This window comes from Leopardus geoffroyi, chromosome C3, assembly GCF_018350155.1.
Source record: "Leopardus geoffroyi isolate Oge1 chromosome C3, O.geoffroyi_Oge1_pat1.0, whole genome shotgun sequence".
Taxonomy (NCBI): domain Eukaryota; kingdom Metazoa; phylum Chordata; class Mammalia; order Carnivora; family Felidae; genus Leopardus; species Leopardus geoffroyi.
The window spans coordinates 144,167,484-144,185,779 of NC_059338.1; the positions used below are offsets into that span (position 1 = coordinate 144,167,484).

Genomic DNA, 18,296 nt, shown 5'->3' on the forward strand with positions numbered 1-18,296 from the left:
AGCTTTGACTCCTAAAGTGGCATGCGTAAATATTTCAGTTAAACGAAGCTTCCTATAATTGTAAACAGTTCTGCATAGTATCAGCCCCCGTTCTTGAGGGCATCTCTACAATTACCGTCCAAAAATCAAGGCATATAATCTTGCATGACTGAAGCATACTGCTATTTTAAGCAACAGCTTCAAGGAATCACTTCAAGTATGTATCGTACGAGATGTTCATAATTGTGTTTTAACGTTACTAACTTTGAAAGGTTACTTCATCCAAACAAATATCATTTGTTATGAAATTCATCTGGGGTCTTTCTGAAACGTTTAAAGTTTCCTTTAAAGCCTAAGGATAGGTGTCTTGAAAGGGGTCATATGAAAACTTTGGAAGTTATATCCTCCTGAATGATATTCTTTGGGGGAAATTACGTTGCTAGAATAACATCATCATGTACTTCTCACCTCCTATCCCATTACACTTTATACCAATCTACTACTTTCCAGCTGGCCACCTTGGGTAAATTACTTAACTTCTCCATGCTTGAATGTTCTCATCTACAACATGAGGATGACATTATGTGGATTAAGTGAGTTAATATATACAACAAGCATTTAGAGAGTACCCAGCATTTTGTAAACATTAAGTTCTCCACACTTGGCTGATGGCAAAATTAAACATCCAGGCCAAATGATATTCATGTTATTAGAGAAACCGACCCTCTCGTAAAAAAGAAGTATATAATATAAATACATAATATATACATAAGTATATAATATAAATACATCATGCCCTGCGTGCAACCTAGAGGGGAAATGTGATACTGTTAAGAGCTTGTTAGTAACATCTAGAAATCCTGGAACTTAAATGAGCATGGCTTTTTTTTTTTCCTGGGGGCAATGTGGGAAAATGTCTTGAAAATGTGACAAACGTGTATACCTTTACCCCTGGCCATTCACCATGGGGAAATCATCCTACAGACCATATGCAAAAATAAATTAGAAATAATTGAGGATATATGAAAAAATGTATACAGTGATGGTATTTGTCATACCACAGTATCCCTTAGAGAGCCAAAAGAGAAAGGAAATCCCATTCAACAATAGCCAATTGGTTACATACATTATGGGGTATAAAATCAATGGAATATTATACTGAATTTAAAAAATTTTTCTACTGTGCTATCACTAACATAAATTATTTACTAAAGCTTTGTGTTTTTTCTCACTCCCACCCAAGGAAAAGAAAAACCTAGGGTGGCCAGTGTTTAATGAGTAGAGCCCCTGTAATGTCTTGGCCTGGAGATTCTTGTTGCCCCCCCCTGCCCCGGTGGACAGATCTAGCCTACAGCCAGTCTGCAAGGAGCAACTCAGCCTTGCTAACCATTAGGTGAGGAATCAGCCAGTAAGCAGCAGCCTCAGCAACCACGATTTTGATGAGCTAATTGTTCTCAGCCGTAAGTCAAACCATTAGAGTAGGAACCAAAAGTTCAGCCTGGATTGTCAGCCAATTTGCTGATGATTATTAGACATCAGGGCAAGCCTCTGCTGGCACTCACACAAGTCCTCATTGCTAAGTGCAGCTCAGATATTCCTTACCTTAGTTATTTGGATAATTCTCTCCTTTTATCTAAAAGTGTTCTTACATACTTGGAAGATATGGCCAGGTTCAGACGTCTGGAAAGAAGCCAGTAAGTTTAAGTGCTGTAGAAAATGGAAAATAATTTCTTTGGATATAAAGTTAGAAACATTAGCATGCTTCAAGATCGACTGGGACCTTGGCAGGTGTCTGAAACTTTATGGATTGTTGCTACTACAGCAGGAATCAAGTTTAAAATAAGGTAAAGCGAAACAATCCCCTTTTAGAGTGTCTGCCTAGATACTGTTTTTACTTTCAGAGTTTAAAAAATCTTGTGAACCCTAGCTCAGTATCATTAATAGATAATGGTTCAATGGTTTTGTCAGAAAGATATTTCCATTTACACGTGTATATTTTAAAGAGAATTTTATTATATCTAGGGACCAATTTTTTAAGTTCCACAATAGAAATTAATGTGCAAGTGGGATTTGTTTAAAAGAAATCTGCCTTGCAGCAACCTGAGCCCTACTCCATCTATATATACTATTAAGTGTGTAATTACCTGTAAAGTCAAGACTTTTTTTTTCCTGCTGAAAATAATCACCCCCAGTTTCTTTTTTGAATGTTAAGTGTTTTTTTTTTTTTAATGTTTATTTATTTTTGAGACAGAGAGAGACAGCGTGAGCAGGGGTGGGGCAGAGAGAGAGGGAGACACAGAATCCGAAGCGGGCTCCAGGCTCCGAGCTGTCAGCACAGAGCCCGACACGGGGCTCGAACTCACAAACCATGAGATCATGACCTGAGCCGAAGTCGGACACCCAACCCACTGAGCCACCCAGGCACCCCGAATGTTAAGTTTTTCATACACGGTGACCGGTTTCTGTATCTGGATTCCCTATATGTCTCCTGTTCCTACTTCCAAATGTACACATTCTTTCCATGTTTTCTTTTAGAGCAAAGAAACAATTTTTCATTTCATAATCCTGTTAAAGGCAGTGGCAATAATTAGGGAACCCTTTTCCTTTAACTCATGTTCCGCTCCTGGAGCGTTTCACCACTCAGTGATTTTAAGGAGAAAAAAATAACGTGTCCCTCAAGAATGAATAAGTTATTTGACGAGAAAGAATCTTCTGAAACTATGAACATCTGACGACTTTCTTTTTTTTTTTTTAATTTTTTTAATGTTTTATTTATTTTTGAGAGAGAGAGAGACAGAGTGTGAGCAGGGGAGGGGCGGAGAGAGAGGGAGACACAGAATCCGAAGCAGGCTCCAGTCTCCGAGCCTGGACGCGGGGCTCGAACTCACAGAGTGCGAGGTCACGACCTGAGCCGAAGTCGGACGCTTAACCGACTGAGCCACCCAGGCGCCCCCTGATGACTTTCTAAACAAACTAGAAAATCTGTGTTACTTACTTACGGTTCTTTCTTGGGTTGTCACTTTATGCTTTATGGACACAATAAAGGGGAAAGTTCCTCCTCCAAACATTACCGAAACAGTGTGTAAATCTGTGGCGAGATCTGAAAATCATTTCTGCGGACGTGGGTTCTCTTTCTGTAGGGTATGTTTTCTAAGCACAGCGTCAGTATATCACGGAGAACAAGCACAGGAAAAGATAAGCTTCACTGCGTATTACTTTTATCGTGGGTATGTTATTAACTTTGAAACTGGAAGTGATGGGAAGGACATGAATTCACCTTCAGGAAACTTTCTCGCGTCTCTCTTCGGCTTTATTTTCAAAGTCAGATTACAAGCTAATTTAAATTTCAGGCAGTCAATTACATTCCTCTTGACTTGACTGCTCGTGATCTTTGCCAAATCAGCGCTCCATTCAGGGAGAAGCTGTTTTATTTCTACTGCAGGCAGGTCTTCTTCTGAAGAGGAGAGTTTAAATTCCTTTTCCATGGAACAGCACGTGATGAATGCTTTTTATCATAAAGTCTGAGTCAAGCCTACACAAGTGGATTGTGTACTAAATTACATAGAAGGCTTTTAAGTTAACATCACAGAAATGGTCTGCAATAGGAATAAATGGCATAAAGTACCTAACAGGTGAGCAGAAAAGCACCATAGGAGCTCAGAGGGTGGCAAGAGAAACTGTCCCCCTGATACCTTGATGGTATCCCCCGCATTTTCTAAAGCAGCACGGGCCGTTTCAGTCATCTTCCTCCAAAGGCTAAGCATAATCTTTGTATTTGTTTTTAATGGTGTTTAAGAGCAAATACAATTTGAGGATGTGATGTGAGTCGATGCCAGGCTTTAAAAGATGGTTCCTGGCGTTCCATGAGGACGAGCTGGGGGTACAGACAGTGGTTCTTAATCAATTTTATTTTGTCTATAATGAGCACAGCACTTCCAGTCAAAAGGGTGGATCCTGGCTTTTGGGGTGAAGTAGACAGAAAAATCTTACGGGTTTTGCTTCTCCACCATTAGTGACGGGGGGCCCAATGGATGAGAATCGACACGCCAACTCCTTCGGATGCTCCAGGTGAGAGGGCCAATACCTCCTGCCTCAAACCCCAGCCAAGGACAGGCCGGGGAAGGAAGCACAGAGAGGGAAGACCTTCCTTGATTTGTAGTTGCTAACTATTCTTCAAATGTGCTCATTTTCAGCAACGGAGCTGACACGGAATTTCTTCTCTGATTTTTTTTCCTTCGGAAACAAGCATAATTTCTGTTTTCCCCAAAGAGGCCAAAAGATGTTCATGCTGTGTGCCTTTTGGAAAGGATGTATTTTTCAAGGAAGAAAAAATACTGCACCGACAACCAAGAGGGAGCTGTACTGAAGCACCGTCATTTTGAACCCTGGTTGGACCCAGCTGTGTGATATTAATTGGAATATCAATTAACCGATCTTCCTTTTTTGATTTACTAGTTTGGGGCTGCTCTGTAGTCTGTGCTCGCTCAGGCCTTCGTACATGTTTCTTTTCAGCATTGTTCTCTGACCCAAATTGCAGTGAAATGGAATGTATTACACCAAATTTTTCATATCTGAATAAACCGAACTCATCCAACCGCAAAACACATTCCACCTGCAAAATTCCATGTCAGCGTCAAACATCCGTGATATGTCACACTTTGTGTTCATGTGTCCCACTGTGTGGAACCTAGATGGTGAGTCACCTGTGTTCCCACTGATAAGAAAGTGTCCTCCTCCTCCTCGGGAAGGACACTAAGCTGTTCCAGAAAGACACTGAAAGGCCAACACTATGGTGTTAGTAAGAAGCAACTGTTAGAGCAATGACCCAGAAGAGTCCAGAAATAGATCCACAAATACACAACTGATTTTTGAAAAAGCCACTCGGACAATTCAATGGAGAATGAAATGTATTTCAATAAATGATGATGGAACAGCTGGATACTCATCAGAAAAATAGTAAACTTTGACCCTTACTTCACACCAGAAGTATAAACCTGAGATAGATCATAGACCTACAAGTTAAAATCTAAAACTGTAAAGCTTCTAGAAAAATCAGATGGAAATATTTTTGCAACCCCGAAGTAGATAAAAATTTTCTAGAGCCACGAAAAACACTGTTAAAAAATTGACAAATTGATGGGGTGCCCGGGCGGCTCAGTCGGTTAAGCGCCCGACTTCGGCTCAGGTCATGATCTCACGGTTTGTGGGTTCAAGTCCCGCGTCGGGCTCTGTGCTGACAGCTCAGAGCCGGAAGCCTGCTTCGGATTCTGTGTCTCCCCCTCTTTCTCTCTGCCCCTTCCCCACTCACACTCCGTCTCTCTCTCAAAAATAAACATTAAAAAACATTTTTTTTAATTAACAAATTGGTCTTTGACCAAAGTCAAAACTTCTGCTCATCAAGTGACACTATCGAAAAAATGAAAAGGCAAACACCAAATGGGAGAAGTAGATCTATTACTTACATCTGAAAAAGAACTTTTAGACAGAAACAATAAAGAACTACAAACCAGTAACAGAAAGACCAACAGTCCCACTTTTAAAAGGGGAAAAAGGCTTGAACAGACACTTGGCAAAAGAAGATACACAAAAGACGTGTAAGCACACAAAGAGGTAGGTACTCATCACCATTAGTCGTGAGGGAAGCACAAACTTAAACCCCAAAAGACACTAGCTCATGATGTGGGAAACAAAGGCAAAGTTAAATTTCCCTACAAGTGACAAGTCCTTGAGACAGGCAGGGTGACCTTCTTCTGAGAGCTCCACTGTCTTGATGTGGACACTTGGCTAAGGGAAATAGACAGTCTTAGCCCGACCCCCTAGGATCCTGTGAGTCTACTTTAACATATAGAAATTCGTTTGGAAACGTCCTTTATTTATCTCTACCTCTCCAAGATATATGTTTCCAAGCATATGGCCCACTGATCTCCATCTGGAGGGTGTCATGACTGAGAGTTTACGAGACAGTCGTAAATGACCTTTTCCTAACCATAGCTAGCCTCCTCATGGTCCTGGAAACCTTGCTTCCAAAATTCCTTAGAGACTTAGGCTGTCCCTAACCCCCAACTAAAGGTATAAAATCCGTCACCCGTCATAACGCCAGTGCAGCTCTTTCTGCCCACAGGTCACATCCCTGTGCTTTGACAAAACCACCTTTTTTTGCACCAAAGTCGTCTCAAGATTTCTTTCTGGGCCGCCGGCTCTGAACCCCATCACTTCAAACCACATCAGTTCGCAGCCACTCAAATCACTGAAAATAAAGAGGCAACACCAAATGTCCGCAAAGACGTGGAATAACTGGAACTTTCACGTGGGGTTAATGGGACAGTCGGAAGTTAACCAAACATCTGGCCTCTGAGCCAGCAATTCCACTCAGGGGTCGTGTCCGAGATACAGGAAAACATCTGTCCAGTTGAGCGATGCTCGCAGCAATTTGATTCAAAATGTCCAACTGGAAACAAGCCAACTATCCATTAACAGAAGATCAGAGAAAACCCAATCGCGCTATTTACACACAATGGGGTGCCACTCAGCAGTAAAAGGACCCAGCCACTGAGAGAGACGACAACATGGATGAATCTCCAAGACCTGATATTGAGTGAAAGGAAACAGGACAAAGGGCATTTACTGTGATTTCACCGATACACGATTTAAAAACAGATAAAACTAACTTATGGTGATAGAAATCAGAACAATGATTTCATCTGGAGCGGAAAAGGGGAAATAGGGCTGCAAAACGGCAAGAGAGAACTTGTGGGAGTGAAGGAAAGGGTCCACATTTTTATTAGGGGCGTTGTAAGAGTGTTTGGGTTTGTTAGACCTTCCTTACCAGACTGGACACTAACGATCTGTAAATTTTACCCCCCAAAAATCCCATATTGTATAAAAAGCCCAATTAGTACCAACAGAGTCTCACTACAAAGCGTTCAAGGTTTTATTACCAATTTCACACCTTCACAAAACTATTTTTATTTTAAGTTCTTCTGAATTTTTCAACCTCTTATTTCTATGTAGAATGCCGCGTACACATAAAGAAGAAATGAGAACTCAATTCGACATGAGTTTATGTCAGGTACAGTTTACGCACGTGAATGTCACATTGTACCTTTATCTTTAGATGACTTTATCAGGCCTGAGAATCTCTTTTTCTATTTATAGGCCCTGGGAAAGCTCATTTCCAACAGTTAACTGCTGTTAGCAGCCATTTAAAATGCCTTTCCGGTAAGTTATTTTTGCGTCTTCTGCCTTTACCTGACCAATTTTTCTTTTATTTGTCTCATGTTTGTAATAAAGCAGTTTTCTGGAAGAAATCAAAACCTATTTGATATGAAAAGACTGTACCTGCTTGCCATTTTCTCTGACTTGTGTGTCACAGAAATGAGCTCACGGCGAAGCGTCTCGAGGCCAGAGGAGGCTTTACGACGGTCTTGGGCTCGAATTATCTGTTCCATTCCTTACTGGTTACCGGAAGGTAGGTAAAATTACTTAATTTCTTTAAGACGCAGTTTTTGCTTAGAGAGAAAGTTGTGTGGATAGCTATTTCACAGCTTTGAGAGGGGAGGGGTGCTGGCCCCCTTAAGCTAATAACGGGGTGCACTGTCTACAGAAAATTAAAAAAAAAAAAAGCCAAGCTGCACGCAGACGATGCTAAAACGTATCAGTGATAAAGCTCCTGTCCCCAGTGACAATGCGTCTGAAATTCAAAGCAATGCAAGCTGCCCACCTGTGAGGGCGGGTGAAAAGAAGAAACAAGAGAACACAGGACTGAGGCTAGTCTCCCGTGAAGTTCCGGCCCAGGAACAGCTTCCCTTCACTGAATACCGTCTGCGTACCTGGCCCCATGAACGAACCCATTAATCGCTCAATCCTCGCAATGACTCTGTGAGGCAGATACTAACTATTGTCACCACTCCACAGTTCAAGAACCGAGAGGTCTGTGACCTCAAGGCTACCAGCAGGGCTGGTCGAATCAGGGGTGCCCTGGCAGGGGACCCTGACAGGCGCCTTTGCAACCATGAAGCCACACGATTGCCTCTGAGCTCCTGAGCCTTCGCAGGGGCTTCTGCAGGTGACCGGGAAGGGGGGGGGGGTGGCGGGGCAGGTCACAAAAGGGGGTCTCTCGATGGAAAGCATTCCACTTTGGAGAATGCGGGTCCTCAAGCTTGAGGCACAACAGCACGAGAAACAAGAATGAGGAAGAGGGCAGGGCCTCCAGTTCTATTCTTTAGGAAAATAAGCTAGTTTCAGTTCCCAGTGCCCTGGAAATGGACAAGAGCAGCCTTGCCAAAAACGTTGCACGGAGCTGTCTCAATGTGCATTGTGTGTGCGTGTGTGCATGTGTGTGTGTGTGTCCAGCAAGCCCAGCAGGACCTCACCCATGCCAGCATCATGTGCCTGAGGGGCCCTGGCATGAGGTCGTCCGGGCTGTGGACCTGTAAGCCGGCCCGGTGTCCTCGCCAAGGAGAGCAGCCCTACTGCAGGGGCCGGCGGAGGACAGCAGAGCCCTTCAGCCAGCCCATAACCAGCGGAGTGTGTTTCATGGCAGGGAACTCGCCCCTCAGCTATAGTGTGGATGTGGCTATAAATCAAGCGGTAATTAGATTTCGCCACATTTAACACAGCCCCTCTGTTGCCCTCATTTACCAGCTCCGGATGGGAAAGAAAGGCAGATCGTTCCCACTGAAAGCACAGACTTCTTCGCTCAGAGCTCTGTGTCCTGCGTTAGCCCTCAGAGCCCAAGACCGCCGTGGAGAGGATGTTCTCTTCGGTCCGGGTCGTAGGACAGTACCCTGCAACTGCTCCGGTGACGGGGATGGCAAGGGCACCGGGAAAGAGGGGATCATCTGTCCTTATCATGCTGGAACACACATTAACCACCAAAAGCCTATGGAAAAGGAAACGGCAGTTCAAAGAAGCCGTGCATTACTATGAAAATGTAATTAACGTACCAGAAAAGCACTGAAGTCTTCCCAGACGTGCGCACACACAAAGAAACCCATGCAAACTAGCCTCTCATTTGATTTTAGTCCAAGGAAATCCAGCCTTCCCGTTAGGCTATAAACATGTCAAACTGGGTGGCTTACGAGGGAGACCTCCAGAGACGTGTGAATTATGCCTTCGTGAAGATTTTAGTTCTAAATGTTATCAAGCCCTGTGAAAATGTAACCTAATACTTAGGTTCTGTAGAAATGCCAATGTTCTCTTTCAGTGTGACCTGAGATGCTTTTCATTTCACATTGCCACACGTTATGCTTCCTAAGTCAAACAAATTTTGATAACCTGTGAAAATGGGAAGTGGTATTAGACAACCAAACAACGCTGCATTTTGATGTATTTTAAACCACTGGCTGTTTTCTCAATGGACTCTCCCTGACAATTTTAAAAAGATGGAAATAGCGATGATTCCAAAATTGGGTTATGGCCGAAAATGTTTAGTTTAAAAAAAGTTATAGATTTCAGACCACAGTTGGCAAACGTTTCGGTAAAGGGCCAGATAGTGAGTATTTTAGGCTCCACAAGTCTCTGCCATGACTTCTCACCTGTGTTACTACGGCACGGAGCAGCCGCAGTCAACACATACACAGATGATCGTAGCTGTGCTCCAATAAAACTTTATTTACCAAACCTGACAGTGGGCTAGATTTGGCCCATGAACCATCATTTGTCAACCTCTGTTCCAGACCAGACTAAAAACAGAGGGGAATCTGGTCTTTTATATCGGAAACTGACGCTTCAGAGCAAAAAAAAGGACGATACGCAAGCAATGCTTTGCATCCAAGTATATAATGTTAGATGTGGCAAATGTTTCTTGAGTTTCTGGAGGTTGCTAATTTTTATCAAGAAGCAGAAGACTTGAGGGTGTTTATGCTTTCTTGCACACAGCATATTAGCCGGTGTCAATGCTGATCCCAGCTGGAAACAGCACGTCCTATGCGTGACTCAAGATGGCCAGAGGAAAGGGTTCTTACAAAGGAAGGCTTCACTTGACCAGGAATGGATCTCCACAGGCCCAAAGCATCTTTAAAAAAAGTCACTGCTGTTACTTAAGAGCACAACTGATTCACTCAACTTGAAAAGGGCACTGAAAATACCATTCTTTGAAAGCATACACGACACTAGGGGAGTGGGGAAAAGCATGATGTCTTCTCAAATGACACAAAAGAATTCGTGTTCACAGGTTTAAGGAAAGGAAAATTAATTGAAGTGAAACTCTTAGAATGGGCATGGTAAGTATTTAAATACCAAAAAGGAATATAACCCGAAATGAGGGGTGGGGAAAGATGCCACACAGAGGTGGGAGAAGGGTGAGCTTTCTGCCAGTGAAGTCAGAGGGGAACAAAGATCCTGTGCTCTGCGGTCGGGTCTAAGCAAATGCTCCGGGCAGGTAGAAAAGGACAGGCAGGCTAACACCATAAATCAGGGTGCATACCATCCAGCACTGCTGCCCTTTGACCCCACTGCTCACTGTCCCAGGTGACAAGGCCAGCATGGTGTCCTCATTCCAGAAGGGCCAACCAGTTGAAACCCAAACTCTTCAGGTTTGCTGCTCAAGCCCTTCCTGGAGCAAGAGAGGGTATGAATAACCGTCTCAGCTCCCAAAGATTTTATATCACCACCTGGGTGACTCTATTTTTAAAAAGGTACTACCTTTGACAATGTAGCAATTCAATACTAGATTAAAATGACCCGCCTGATATGATGATGGAAAATGGAGAAAGAGAAAAAAAAAAGAGAGAGAGAGAAAGTACAATGAAATAACTGTTCATTTGTAAGACTTGTGAATAAATATGTAAGTAGCCTTATAGAGAAATTTACAGACTAAAGGGATTACTTACATAAACACAGATGTAGCCACAGGTAGGCTCTTTTGCTTGTGAGGGTCACGCCTCTCCCTACACCCACCAACCCCGACGAGGCTTGGGCTACATACGCCAGCCCCAGGGCTCTTGACAAATGCAGGTTTCACAGGGGTCCAGGGACTGCTCTCTCACCTCCTCCCAACTGCCCTGCTTTTTGGAGTTCTGATCTTTCCCGATCTACTAAATCCCCAGAGGGTGCCTTCCCATTCTCGTCTATCGGTTGAGTTGTGTCTAACTGAAGAAATACAGCAAACTATACGAGCGAGCCACGGGTCTTCTGCAAACCCCATCTTGAAAAGCCACCCTGACTGCTTATCTGTTCTTTGGTAATGAAGCTGAGGTCAGGGTAGGATATATAAATGCTCTGCCTGCTCTTGGGAAACTGGGGCTAGAAGGAGGCTCCAGGCTTACGCATCTATTTGCCCTCAGGAGGAAGAGATCTGCTCCTAGTTCGTGCTGGAATCTTCCCACCAGGGTCCAGCAGGTCATACCATATATTGAAAGCAAACAGAAAAAGTGAGCTGACGTTCTGGAGAGGAAGAGAAAAACATTTCATCACTGAGATAAAATAATTGAAGATATTCCACTGGCGCGCCAATGTTTCGGTCTTAAATCTCTTTCTTGCCCGTCTACAGTGACGGTCTTAGGGTCCTCATGGCCTTAGGTCCTGTACATGTGCTAACTACTTCCCTGTCTTCTCTCCTGAATGCCAGACTGGTACACCCAGCTGCAATTCACTGTCTCCCTTTGCACATCAGCAGCAGCTCGAGTGTACGAGGCCCCACGATCCTGTCCCCATCATCCTCAATGGCAGCACCTTCCTTCCAGGTGCTTTAGTGAGAAACCCTGGAGTCATCCTTTATTCTCCTCTATCACACTATGCATCTTAAATCCCATACACTCGATTTCAAAATATTTCCAGAACCTGACTTTTAAAAATTTTTTTTTTTTAACGTTTATTTATTTTTGAGACAGAGAGAGACAGAGCATGAACAGGGGAGGGCCAGAGAGAGAGGGAGACACAGAATCCGAAACGGGCTCCAGGCTCCGAGCTGTCAGCACAGAGCCCGACACGGGGCTCGAACTCACGGACCGCGAGATCATGACCTGAGCTGAAGTCGGACGCTTAGCCGAATGAGCCACCCAGGCGCCCCTCTCTGACCTTACTTCTGATAGCATGGGGCTCCCCTCCACCCCATAAATGTTGCTCTCCTGGCCACTCCCACTGCCTGGGCCCTTTCCCACAGAAAGCTGCATGTACTCTCTCAGGTACAGGCTTGACTCAAATACATGCCCCTCCCCCCCCCCCCCCCCCCCCCCCCAGCTGCAGTCAGGCCTTCCTTGGCTCTCTGTCTGCCTCAGGTCTCTGCTGCTGTGTAACCAGCTACCCCAAACTCTCCGGCTTAAAACAACACCCAGTGAGCATCTCACTGTTCCCGTCAAGGCCCATAGCAGAATCCTCGGCTCAAGGTCACACAAGGCTGCAATCGAGGTGCCCCCCTTTGAGTTCTTGTGGCTGTTGGCAAAATTCAGTCCCCGGGGGCTGGCGGACTGAGGTCCCGGGTTTCCTGGGGGCTGCGAGCTGGGGCCATTCTCGTCTCCGAGAGGTCGCTCCCGGTCTCCTGCCACGTGGCCTTCCCACGGCTCACTTCTCCACGACCAGCAGGAGAAACTCTAGCCCAGTCTGCTAAGATGGAGTCTTACATAACGTCATCCAGTAACGCATCACGGTAGTGACACTCATCACCCGCTCCACACTCCGCTGGCCCCGCCACCCAGTACAGAGTCCTGCCTACGACAGCCTCTAAAATTGCCCTCTCCTACAACACACATCTATCCCCCTGCCCTTTAGTTTCCCGTGTGGTACTTCTGCCCATTTGAAGTCCCAAATATTTCGTATATTTATCTTCCGTACGTCTGCTTCATGTCACCGAAATATAAGCCCCCCAAGGGCAGAACTTACTGCCTCTTTTTGTTTACTACTCTAGCCCCAGCTGTCGAAGAACAGGCTTGGGGCAGGTTAGCAATAAATATTTATTGAGTGTGGGGCGCCTGGGTGGCTCAGTCGGTTAAGCATCCGACTTCAGCCAGGTCACGATCTCGTGGTCCGTGAGTTCGAGCCCCGCATCGGGCTCTGGGCTGATGGCTCAGAGCCTGGAGCCTGTTTCAGATTCTGTGTCTCCCTCTCTCTCTGCCCCTCCCCCCCTTTCATGCTCTGTCTCTCTCTGTCTCAAAAATAAATAAACGTTAAAAAAATTTTTAATATTTATTGAGTGAACAAGTGATTTATTACGTAGGTTTCCTTTAAAACCCTCAGCATCTCAATGTCTCCAATCCCATCGCTAACCTACAGATCACTATGCCCTCCTTTTACCGTAGTTGCATTGCCAGTTTTGGTCACAAAGATGAAGCTATGTGTTCTCCTTCTCAGGCTACAAAAGCTCTGTAGTTTTAGTTTCTCTAGAGTTTTATCAGCCAACTGTGCGGTGAGAACTCCACGCTGAATATTTGCAAAACCAGCAGTTTTATACTTCCGTGCAAACGGATATGTTCACGGTCTGGTTCCCAGGCCCAGGGAGGACTTCTATGTTTGTTTGTTTGTTTCTAATCTTAAGAATCTTTCGGTCAAAAAAATGCATGGAGGGAATAAGAAGTAAAAGCCAAAAACTCCTTTGGAATACTGACTCCAAGAAAACCAGGAGTATGTGATTTAAACAGAGAAGTACAGTATTCAGAAGCAACAACCTGTCACTGTAGTCATAAATGTTAAGGAACCATTACCCTTAAAGGAGTGTTACTTTTTGCCAGGGATAGGGGAACAGGCAAAGCCAAGTGCTATAAGTGTGAAATACAACTCCCTGTAAAACACACATTGGGTATCCATTTTACCCCATGTGTCTCTGGTTAGCAAAGCTGTTTGGACGATAAGAAAAATGTATATGCACCTAAAACAATACGTATAAACCCAACTGCAAAGGCGGGTAAGTTAACAACAAACTGATCACTTACCTGATACGCAGCCTGAGAACCACTTATCCACGGTCTCCACTAAAACTGACTGATGCTATTCAGGTGATCACAACTCACAAAAAGCAGTCTGATTTTCTCGTTTATCTTGTTTAAGCTCCCCCGCTCATGTTTATTCTACTAGCACTATTGCTATTAAGGTAACTCAAGAAACATAATTAATTCCTGAATCTCCCTTGCCACGGATAAATAAACATTCACTTCTGAATTTCTGGCTAGTTTCTGCTTCTGGCTTCTCCCCTCTAACCATAATACAGTTTCCAGGTTAATCTGCCAAAAAACAGTGATTCTGGCAAGTCATTTCTCTGGTCTTGAACTGAGGGAGGCTCTCTATGGCCTGGCTTGTCAAGTTCACTGCCTTCCCCATGGCCTCACTTGTCAAGTTCCTCTCCTGGATGAAGCCCAAACTCGGGTCAATTTGGTTTCCATGTTAATTGCAGACTCTGCTCACTTGACTCCCGTCCTCACATCTGGCCACCACTGGCCCTGGAGTGACTGTCTGAAATAATACAGATCAATAAATGAAAACCACAAACATTCAACCCTATGCCCTCCTGACTGCAAAAACATCCCTTTATATGAAGGACTACTTCTCTCTTAGAAATATAGTAAGGTTGAAAAAGAGAGAGCCCATGAAACACAGTCTTCAGGATCTCAAAGTACAAGTATGAAGGTAAATTTGGTCTTTCCCAAGTATCTTAACTGAACTTTTTATGGAGGCAGAATTCTAACACGGTCCCCAGGAATTCCCAACCCGGTACGCACCCTGCATGGTCCCAGGACAGTAAATATAATGGATTTTACTATGCTTAGGTATGCCATATGGTGCATTAACCTTAAGATGGTGAGATTATCTGGAGGGACCTCACCTGATCTCATGGATCCTTTGGAAGCAGAGAGGTTTCTCTGGCTGGTCACAGGAGAGAAACCAAAGAGCTCAGAAGTGAGAGGTATTCGATGAGAGATTCTGCTAGGGTCAGTCAGAGGGCACCTGAGAAGGCCCAGGGCAAGGAACTGCCAGTAGTTTCTAGAAATTTCTCGGAACCGAGGGCACCCTTGGCTGATAGCCAGGATACAGGGACCTCCATCCTGCCAAAAACATGAATGAGCTTAGATACTGAATTTTCCCCAAAGTCTCAACCGAGAATACAGTCCGACCAACACCCTGAGTGTGAGACTGTAAGCAGAGGACCCAGTTGAGCCATGACAGGCTGGGGAGCAACTCAACTGTGAGGTAACAAATGGCTGCCTGCGGAGATCTGTTACCAGACACAGAAAAACGAATATGCTTTCTTCTAAGCCAGCCTCTGTTCACATAAAAATGACACTACCCTTGGGGCGCCTGGGTGGCACAGTCGGTTAAGCGTCCGACTTCAGCCAGGTCACGATCTCGCGGTCCGTGAGTTCGAGCCCCGCGTCGGGCTCTGGGCTGATGGCTCAGAGCCTGGAGCCTGTTTCCGATTCTGTGTCTCCCTCTCTCTCTGCCCCTCCCCCGTTCATGCTCTGTCTCTCTCTGTCCCAAAAATAAATAAACGTTGAAAAAAAAAAATTAAAAAAAAAAAAATGACACTACCCTAAAAGCACCTCCCAGGATTAGCCAACTATCCTCAGGAGCATGAATGTGTAACCAACAAGTGGAAAAGAAAGAAAAGCATAAGAAGCACTGAAGGAAATCTCTATCCTTCCTATGAAATGAAGGCCATGGAATCTGAGGCCAAGTAGGACGCACACATCTTTAATGAGAGTGACTATTCTAAAGTATTGCATGCAAAAAAAAGCAATACTTCTCAAAAATGTTAAAATAGAAATCAGCCCTTCTGCAACAGACTAATGCTAACGTCAATAAAAGCGACAACAATGTTATAGCTTGTTTAGGTTCCTATGATGTATATTAGGGACAGTGTCCGTCTTTTATTCATCAAAATAGTAATTGACTATCTACTATATGCAGTATCCTTTGTAAGTGCTTATTGACTAATTCTAGGGAATGCTAAGGTACATGTGACAGCCACATATTATAAGAAAAAGTAAGCATCAGAGGCTGTTTGCCTATTGCTTTTCCTAGGAGTAACTACTTATTAAAATATAAATGTTCAGCATCTCATTTTGTTTCTATAAGCAATTCTGCTGTGATTTCAACTTATAGAAGTTTGTTTCATTTCAACTCCATGCTAGGCTCTCTGCTAGGCGCTAAAAACAGATAAATAAGTCAGCCCCTGCTTTCCAGTAACCCTCAGGCTATTAAGAGCGAGAGAAACAAGTCTATTAAGAATTGAGATAAACAATTTAAATCAACACAGTACTATTACTGGTATGTATGATGTGTAAGATACAGTATAACCTGGGTATTATATAACGTTTGGTGTGATGGTGCTGAACAATCAATTCAGAAAGTGTACATTTCATTTGCTTGGTTTTTTGCTTGTGTGTGTGTGTGTGTGTGTGTGTGTGTGTGTATGTGTGTGTTTCTGAGATTCCACATATAAATGAAATCATATGGTATTTGTCTTTCTGGGTCTGATTTATTTCACCTCGCAGAATACTCTCTAGGTCCATCCATATTGTCACAAATGACAAGATCTCATTCCTTTTTATGGCTGAGTAATATTCTTCTGTGTGTGTGTGTGTGTGTGTGTGTGTGTGTGTGTGTCTACACCACTTCTTCTATATCTATCCACCTATAGATGGACATTTGTGTTGCTTCTCTATCTTGGCTATGCTGTAATAAACATAGGGGTGCATATACCTTTTTCAATTAGTATTTGGTATTTTGTTTTCTTTGGGTAAATATTCAGTGGAATTGCTGATCATATGTCTTTCTAATTTTAAATTTTTGAGGACCTCCAAACTCCTCCATACTACTTTCTGGATGGGCAACACAGGTGATAGGGAGGGGGACGTATAGGCTTCCAGTTATGAAATAAATAAATCACAGGGATAAAACGTACAGCATAGGGCATATAATCATTGGTACTTTAATAGCGTGGTGTGGTGACGGATGACAGCGACACTTGTGAGCGCAGCATGACATACAGATCTATCGAAATCACTACGCTGTACACGTGAAGCTAAAGTAACATTGAACGTCAACTATACTTCAATGAAAGAAAGAAAGAAGATGCTATGAAATTAAAGACAAAAAGTGAGCAAAATAAAATCACAGATTTTGGGGGGAAAAAGCGTATATTTCCACCCATCCATCCTTCCATCCATCCAGACTTATATTAAGAGTTACAAAGAAATATCTGATCTAATTCAGGGCAGTTCGGACATTTGTTGTAGGTACGCCTAAGGATTGTGACCAACTGCATTCTTTTCATTAAAGAAAATGAGATTTTCGTGAAGTATTTCTATCCACTGTCATCTATTCACATATGAGAGGTAGGTGGCAGTTCTTAATCACAACCGAGTTTGCACATGTCTGAAACAATAGCCTAGGTACCACAAAACGGTGCCCATCCACGGGAAGGGGACACGAGCTCACCAACTTCTAAAATTCCCCAACCAGAAACTTGTACGAAAGCCAAAGTGACTTCCCAGAAACAGAGTATATGAGAGTGTGACCTAAATCAAACACGAAACCTTTCATTCTTGACCCAGCAATATAAAATGAAAATAACCACGCTATTGAGGAGACAGAGTGATTCTAATAGATAATACTGAGCACTACAGTTTAAAAGCACGCACACACACACACACACACTCAAGTATCTATCACACTAGTCTTGTTGGGAGGAAATAAAAATCTTAATCCCTATTACTCTACAAAGATTTCTCTTAAGTGAGAAAATTCCCCCCCTGATAATGCTTATCTTGCTTGGCATTTACTTTTTAAACGAATGAGCTATGACTCTTTATACAAGCTGTTTACAAATTCCACCACCAAAAATTATTCCTAAAAGAAATTTCTTAAACTCAGTTGTCAGATGTTTAACATCTGCTGTGTGAACTAGACAAAGTCGGGGATGCAAAACACAGTGTTTAGAAACAACAGGCACATAACGAATGCACTGACTTAAGGCAACGCAGCCAAGAGTACAGAACCCAAGTCTTTAAATAGTTTATGTATCAACGGTTGAGATGTGGCTAATAAACCCATGAAAAATTGAAAATAATATAAAACAATAACACACCACCACTGAGAACTGTACATTTAGAAATTAAGATGGTAAATTTTATGTTGTGTTTTTTTTTTTACCACACTTAAAAATAAAACAGCGAAGAGACCCACTGATGACTCAAAACTAATTGCGAGATCTTAAGACAGGAAGTGCTATAAATTCATTTAGAGTCTTGTCTTTAAAGGAAGCACGAGGTGACCCTTCCGTTTTGTGGGCGACAGCACATATTGCCGTGACCGGGCTAAGTGAAGGAAATGGGACGGGGACTCTAGGCCCGGGTGAGAGCAGAGGAAACGAGCAGGGTTTGCCAAAA

At 43.5% G+C, this 18,296-nt stretch overlaps 1 protein-coding gene across 5 annotated transcripts in view; it reads right to left on the reverse strand.

Annotated features, from left to right (window-relative positions):
• Positions 1-18,296, reverse strand: part of FAM110B (family with sequence similarity 110 member B) — a 146,491-nt gene that overhangs the window by 75,447 nt on the left and 52,748 nt on the right. For 2 of the 5 annotated variants that reach the window (XR_006706688.1, XR_006706687.1), the window contains exon 3: positions 1,582-1,659. The exons of the other annotated variants lie outside the window; for them this stretch is intronic. The gene's annotated coding sequence lies outside the window, so the exon portion shown is untranslated. The remainder of the gene's footprint in view (positions 1-1,581; positions 1,660-18,296) is intronic. 5 annotated transcript variants of the gene reach the window in all.